The 7,237-nt window shown below is 36.4% G+C and overlaps 1 protein-coding gene across 4 annotated transcripts in view; it reads right to left on the minus strand.

Annotated features, from left to right (window-relative positions):
- The window catches only part of abca4 (ATP binding cassette subfamily A member 4), a 137,136-nt gene extending 133,087 nt beyond the window's left edge, over window positions 1–4,049 (minus strand). For 2 of the 4 annotated variants that reach the window (XM_062977959.1, XM_062977958.1), the window contains exon 1: window positions 3,006–4,044. The gene's annotated coding sequence lies outside the window, so the exon portion shown is untranslated. Of the gene's footprint in view, window positions 1–3,005 lie in introns of all 4 variants that reach the window. The other 2 variants (XR_010005305.1, XM_003220057.4) reach the window with 2 other exon arrangements.
- Between the last annotated feature and the right edge of the window lie 3,188 nt (window positions 4,050–7,237).

The following is a 7,237-nucleotide window of genomic DNA, read 5'->3' on the forward strand; positions in this document are numbered from 1 at the left end:
TTATTTCCTGTTTAATTGTGTAGTCCTTACTTTGAAAGTAGTAATTCTACTCTAGGAACTTTGTTTTTGTGTGGATGATGATGTTAAATTAGTGGACAGCAAAATGTGCTATAACACAATGTCCCTTGAGCAAAGACAAAGTTAGTGCAGTCTAATAAACCTTCACCATGTTTTTATGACAGAACCAATTAGGAAATGACATTGATAATCCGGGAATGGAGGGGCAAATCTCTGTGATGCTGAGAAGTGCACTGGATTCTGTAAAATGTAGTTTAGGTCAGGGCCTTTTGAATTCTCTAGCATAGGACTCCTTTCCCAAACTACATTTCCCAGAGTTCTGTGCTATTCCCAGAAAACACTGCTCCCTCTTTTCCCCGTTCCTAGTGGTGAGAGGCCATTAATTTACAGAGGAAAGACAAGGCAGGCACTAAGGCAGCCTTTTTGGCTTTGCTTTCTTGCACTGAATATGAAACTGACTTTGGGAGCCTTCCGAGATTTACAAAACTAAAACAAAAAAGTATGGGGTAAGTTTCAATTCTTAAAATTTTGGTGCAGGCCAAGCCCACATATCGGATAGTGCCTTGTCAGTACAAATTTAACTAATTTGATCTGAATTACGAGGACTAACGAAAAAAAGGCACATTGCTACTATTTAGTAGTAGGTTATCACAGAGATGGAGTTAACAGTCAAATATGGCTGTGGACATGTGTATAGGTGAGGCCATGTGTGTCTACAGTCTTCCTTTGACACTGGGAAACTCATTTATTTTTAATTTTTTTATAGACCTAGTCAGCATATTGCCTGAAAGTACCTCAGGAGTGTAAAGGGTCTAGGCTACCCAGAGCTCAGTTTTTTAAAGTCCAGATCCCAGAATCCCAGTGTCCATACTAGCTGTAATACAACAAAGTAATATCTCCAAATTCTGAGGCCAAATTTGGAGGCCCTTCTCTGGCTTCCACCTCCATCACAAGCACGGTTGGTGGGGACGAGAGAGAGGGCCTTCTCGGTGGTGGCCCCCGTCTCTGGAACTTTCTCCCCAGGAAGATTACATTAGCCCCCACTCTGTCCACTTTCCGTAGACTTGAAAACTTGGATGCTCCCACATGCCTTTGAATAACGGTTTAGCTTGCAATCATGGCTGCTCAGCCTTAATTTAATGTTTTTTCCAGCACTTTATTTCCAGCCCTGGACCTATTACTCTGTATTTGCACAAGGCTTGCCCTTCCCTCTCATATCTGAACATGCCCACTTTTTGCAGTTACTGGGTATGATGTTGATTGATGTATTTTTGTTTTTACTTTCCGTTTTTAATTGTTTTAATTATATTGTTTATTTGTTATATGTTTTTAATTATGTAACATTAAATTCCTTGTTTTATGCTGGGCTTGGTCCCCATGTAAGTTGCCTCGAGAAAAGAATTTGTAATATGTTTCATCTTAGTTATTATGCTTCCACACTAACATTTCCCCACTAACTTTCATATATCTGGAGTTAGATAACCTTGCACCATCTCGTGTCTGATACAAAACAGTAAAAATTAAAGGAATTTTGGCAGCCAAAACTATTTAGTAGAGTTGAGACATCTTAACTTGTAATAATCTTAACCTCTAATAACCTGTAAAAATAAACATCTCCTTGTCTAAATGCATGGTAATTATAGGTAGAAAGGTTGACAACCCTTGTTCTCCAGCCTTTGGCTATTCACCTGCTGGGCCTAAACAACCCAGATTCAAACCCTAATTCTATCTTGAATGTAGGAAGCAGGCAAAAGTTCACTATATTCACAGAATTCCTTGGGAAATGATTTTTTTATTCTGTAGCTCAGTGGATATGTTTCCCCGAAAATAAGACATCCCCTAAAAATAAGACCTAGATCTTTTGCTGAATTGCTAAATATAAGGCCTCCCCCAAAAGTAAGACCTAGCAAAGTTTTTGTTTGAAAGCATGCCCGCCAAACAGAACAGCAGAGCACACAGGATTGGTAAATGTATGTACCATATATTGTTGTACATGGAAATAATGGTAGTAACAAGAAATTCTTGATAGGATTCACAGTTTGTCTGGTTATGCTGGTTTGTAATGACAACCACTATACAATACATGATAAATGTTCATTTATTTTGTTCAACAATAAATGTGAATTCTTTGTCATGGAAAAATAAGACATCCCCTGAAAATAAGACCTAGCACAACTTTGGAAGCAAAAATTAATATAAGACACTGTCTTATTTTTGGGGAAACACAGTATGTTAATGTGGAAGAATACTGATGGGTTGCTGGCACTCCATCAAGTTATGTTGGCCCTCTCTTATAGGACATACAGAAAACTTAGATGAGGCTTTATCATGAAGCTATCCTGGATCATTTACAGAATGTTATTGTGGTGGCAGCGGAGGAGAAGGTGGAGGAGGCAGAGGAAACGGAAGAGGGAATCTAGATGGGGATCTCTGTTTAATAATCCTTCCATGTTTCCCCACTGTTTCTTCTTTCTTGAACAAATGTTAAGGGGGGAAAGGCAGAATGGCTGCATTGCTTAGGAGAGTTAGGAGGCCTCTTTCTGGAAGCTCTCTTCAAACAAAACAGAATATAAGTATTTTCATCCATCATCCAAATTATGTTCCATAGATCAAGGAATCTCCTTTTGCCAAATCTATTCTAGAACAGTTATTGCTGTTAGACTGATAAAATGTAAATCCATAATTCATTGTGCTTCATCGCAAGCTTATTTGCTTGCGATGCTTATTTGCTGCTTTTGCTTTCCACCACATCCAAGCCAAACTTATAGTTTAAAAGTTGGCGGAATACCCTAAAATAATGTGAGTTTACCTGTTTATATAATACAATCTTCTGGTTCACCAACAGATTAAAAATCTAGCTTCCAGGGATATCCATTCTGGCTTTTGTCAGGTTACAGAAATTACAAAATTCTTGGCCTATGGGGCAATTTTGAAAAATGCAAAGATCACATCAGTTAAAAATAAGAATGGAAATATGTTTGGCTTACCTCATTTGTGGTGAGATCTCCATCAAAGGCATAGCAGTGTTGTAAGAAATGAAAGCAGCCCTGAAAGGAAGCCCAGCATGACTGCAGAGGAATGCATCTCAGGAGCAATGAGCAGTTACAAAATAATACAGCTCAGTTGTAAGGAGATTGCTTTAATCCCCAGCTTGAGGTGGGACAACTGTTTTCCAAAGTTTAAGCACCACTGCTTTAAGAGCAAATACTATATAGGGAAAAGCTGGCCCATCATATTTTGTGACGTGGACCTCAACTAATGTGTTTGAAACAAAAATCATTTGGGGCCATGGTTTCCGGAATGCTATAAACCCCTGCAGAACACAAACAAACAGTTGTCACAATTAATTAGGTCAGGAAGTTATGGAAGCCAGCATTCTGCCAAAGCCACAGAGGCAGTTTGCTGCAAGTACACAAAATGTAATTACCATGCAAATCTGACAGACATGACTTATTATGACAGCAATGCTGCACATAGATAAGAACATACACTGGAACCAATATTCCTACTTTGCAGCTTATCTTTGCATAATATTCAAACCATGAAAGCATCTCAGCTTTCTAAAATGCTGTCTAGATTTTAGTAAAGTGACTCAATCAATCTAGAGCCCTCTTATCATAGGAGTCATGAAATTGTATGGGCAGCCCTGAACTCCAATGTTGGCAGAGGGAATGCAAAAGATAACTCAAGGATCTGAGAAGCATGGAAAAAGAGAACCTATGTATGTATATGTTCAAGAAGAAGGGAAAATACAAGGAAAAATACATGATGAGAGTAACTACATCTCCAAAGAACTGGACCATGAATGGAATTTTTCGACATTCTTCCCACTTACAAAAACAGAGAGGTTGTAATTTACTGTCTGGAGTATTAGAAAGGTGAAAAGAATGACCTTTTAGCCCAGTGGTTCTCAACCTGTGGATCCTCAGATGTTTTGGCCTTCAGCTCCCACAGTTCCTAACAGCTGGTAAGCTAGCTGGGATTTCTGGGAATTGTAGGCCAAAACACCTGGGGACCCACAGGTTGAGAACCACTGTTCTAGCCCAAAGCTACAATTGTTATTGATCCTTTAATTATTTTTTTTATAAAAGTAAATTTTGACCACTATGATACAGTGGCATGCCATAATTTTTTAAACCGAATAAACAAAAAGATTTTCATTATTCAGATGAAATCTGTAGTTCATAGATTTGCAATATGAGATATGAACAATGCATTTATATTCAACTAAAGCATCATTCCATAAATCCAAAGATGACCACGGAGGAGGTGAAATTGATGAAATTAATACAAGAAAATCATGCTGAAGATAAACTTAGTTCTGAAATTTCTCATATATATGTCAGCCTTTCATTTCCCAATCTTTTAATATGATGTTGCAATTGAGTGGCCCACTTTCTTTCACTTCTGGAGCAAAACAAACAAAACAGAGCTTTATAATTTACACAACTGCTGACATAATAAGCCATGTCTGAATTGCATGGTACATACATTCTATATATATACTTACACATTTATCAGAAAATATGAGTGCTATCTCGAGAAGTGCTATTTTGGGATCAACAGGAGCTGGTTGGTTTGTCATTTGACTTATTTGCAGTATCTTTCCCAAAAATTCCAAAATATTGGAATACTCTCACTACATGCAGAAACATGACCAATGCCCTTCAGTTCCTGCAGCATTTGTTAGAACTGGGTACAGTACATTGATTCAATCAACAGAGTATAGATTTTATTTCAGCACTAAAACTTTAATGCTTGCTTGGGAATTTTGTATTGATCTTTCACATTTCCAATTCCAATTGGATATTTCACATTTACTTAGGGGGCATTATTTTTAATATTGCCAAAATTTAATCTGATTTTTATGGTTCAATGGGTTAGGTTTTAATTCACATGTTGTTTGCCGCTTTGAGTTTCCCTTGGCAGAGAAAAGCAAAGTATAAGTACATATAACAAATAAATGCTTGTATGTCTGCTCTGAAGATAAAACGGGACACCTGATATATTTGGATCAGATTTGAGACTCCAAGCCACCAAAGTTTGCTGCTTCTGTATATTTCATGTATGTACTTTGCAATATTTTTTGTCCTTTTCCTAACTTGTTTTGTATTTACTTGAAGTATAAAAAATTAAACCTAGGGAAAACAGACATTCTAGTGTTTGTTATTTTTCCTAGCAAGGGAAGTCTTATTTTTTTTTCAATTGGCAGTTTTTGTTTTTGTTCCCTGAATAAAGTCTTAAAATTGAAAGAAAACATGTTTTTAGTGGGTTTAGTATGTTAACAAATAAGTATCTCATGAATGTAGTACAGAGAGCTATTTTGGACAAGTAACGTTTTTGGCTCTTTGACATGTTTAAACAAAAAAGTTTTGACTGTTTTTGTTGACGATGTCTGGTATATCTCCAAATTCTTGTAATACAGAATGTACTTTAATTAGTCCAGTTGAAGACTTGGTTTTAGAACTTGCCAGGTATTCAGCAAAAAGGTTAAGAAGAGATTTAGAAGTTCTTAATTTGATGCCAGCAATATCCATGGCCTGCCCGATTGCATTCACCAGGGGTTCCATTGCTAGAGCAAACAGAAGTGGAGGCAAATTCCTGACAAATTCCCCCGCAGATTTGAATTGGGTTTGAATCTCTACCATTGGTATTAATGATGTCTTAATAATCTTTGTAACATAATCTTTGTGTTGAAGAAAACTTTAAGGATTGTTTCTTCCACCATCAATTGCTGTAAATAGTTGTAAAATATATTGCTATTCTATCTTATCGAAAGCCTTCACTGAGTCATATGAAGCTATGGTTACTGGAATAAATCTATGAACTGAAGCATAATGAAGGACATTAAGGAGTCTTTTGATGGGGTGAGTTTTGCTTGGAGGTGTAGTAGATTCATCAGTTACAAGATGTGCAGTTATTTTCAATGACTTACTGTGCTTTTCATCAGTATGGATTTGTGTATCGTGTTGTGCCAATTTCTTATGGAACATGATATGGCCACAGTTATCCACAGTATAATCTAGCCTGAGATATAAAATAGATCTGGCTTCATAAAATCACCCAGTTTCATTCAATACAAAATGTGGTATTCACATGATTAAATAATTCTTATTTCTGCAAGTCAGCTTTCCATGTCAATGGCTGTAAAATTCCTTCTGGGTGAAGTTCAAATTGCTAGCTTTGACAATCTGAGTATCTAAAGGATTGCATTCGTATGGAATTGTTCATTAATTGAGATATTTTAAAGGCCTTTCTTTAGGTTCTGTCACCTTCAAATGGGGGATGAGTGGATGGCAAGAAGATATCAAGTGAAGCTGTGAAATGGAAATCATAGACCTTTGCCTTTTAGCTGCTGTTTGCCTTTAGCTATTGGTTTTATTGCTTAGTCAATTGCTTTATTGTTTTTGTACTTACTGTTGAACATGTAGCATTTTATGTTTTTTATTGTGAGTGCCTTGGGGCATGTTTCCTACAGAATGGATATAAACATCCCAAAGAAATAAATATAAATGGTGCCTGGGAGCAAGATCCTTTTGAGTTATTAATATAAAGAAATGAATGGCAGATTAGAGAACAATATACCCGTTTCCTAAAATCACATATATCTTGAATGGACTGGTTATTTAACAGCAACATGACATAATTTGTAAAGTTGAAAGAAATTCAATTTCTCAATGAGTTGTAATATCTTTCGTACTTTACTAAAACAAGATGTTATCCTGTACTAATGCAGCTATGTCCATAAGTAGTGTCAAAAATGACAAAAACAGTGTTTCCATTTGGGATGATGTTGTAATCCTCTGGACCATCTTGGCAGATAAACTGGCTTCTGCCAGTGTTTACATATCCACATGATACCTGCAAACATTAGTATAGTATGGAAAGCTTGAGCAGTGAAAATGTCCACTATTCCTCCAGGAAAATCAGACTTTATAGCCACATTATATAGTACTGTTAATCCATCTCCTCATTTTGAAATTATGTAAAGGAGCATCTAATTCAACAAAGCAAGTTTTTGCCATCATTATCTGAGGTTTTCTCAACATTTTCTGAATTTTAAATACCATTTTAATGTGCAACAAAAACAAACCTTCTGAACAGAATAATTTTCAAGAAGTAGGCATGTGTGTGTATTAATACATGGTGTACTATATTAACACATAGGCATTCTATTTTGAGTAAGATGAAGTGCATTATGGAATACATGGAGTCAATG

Source organism: Anolis carolinensis, chromosome 4 (genome assembly GCF_035594765.1).
Source record: "Anolis carolinensis isolate JA03-04 chromosome 4, rAnoCar3.1.pri, whole genome shotgun sequence".
Classification (NCBI taxonomy): domain Eukaryota; kingdom Metazoa; phylum Chordata; class Lepidosauria; order Squamata; family Dactyloidae; genus Anolis; species Anolis carolinensis.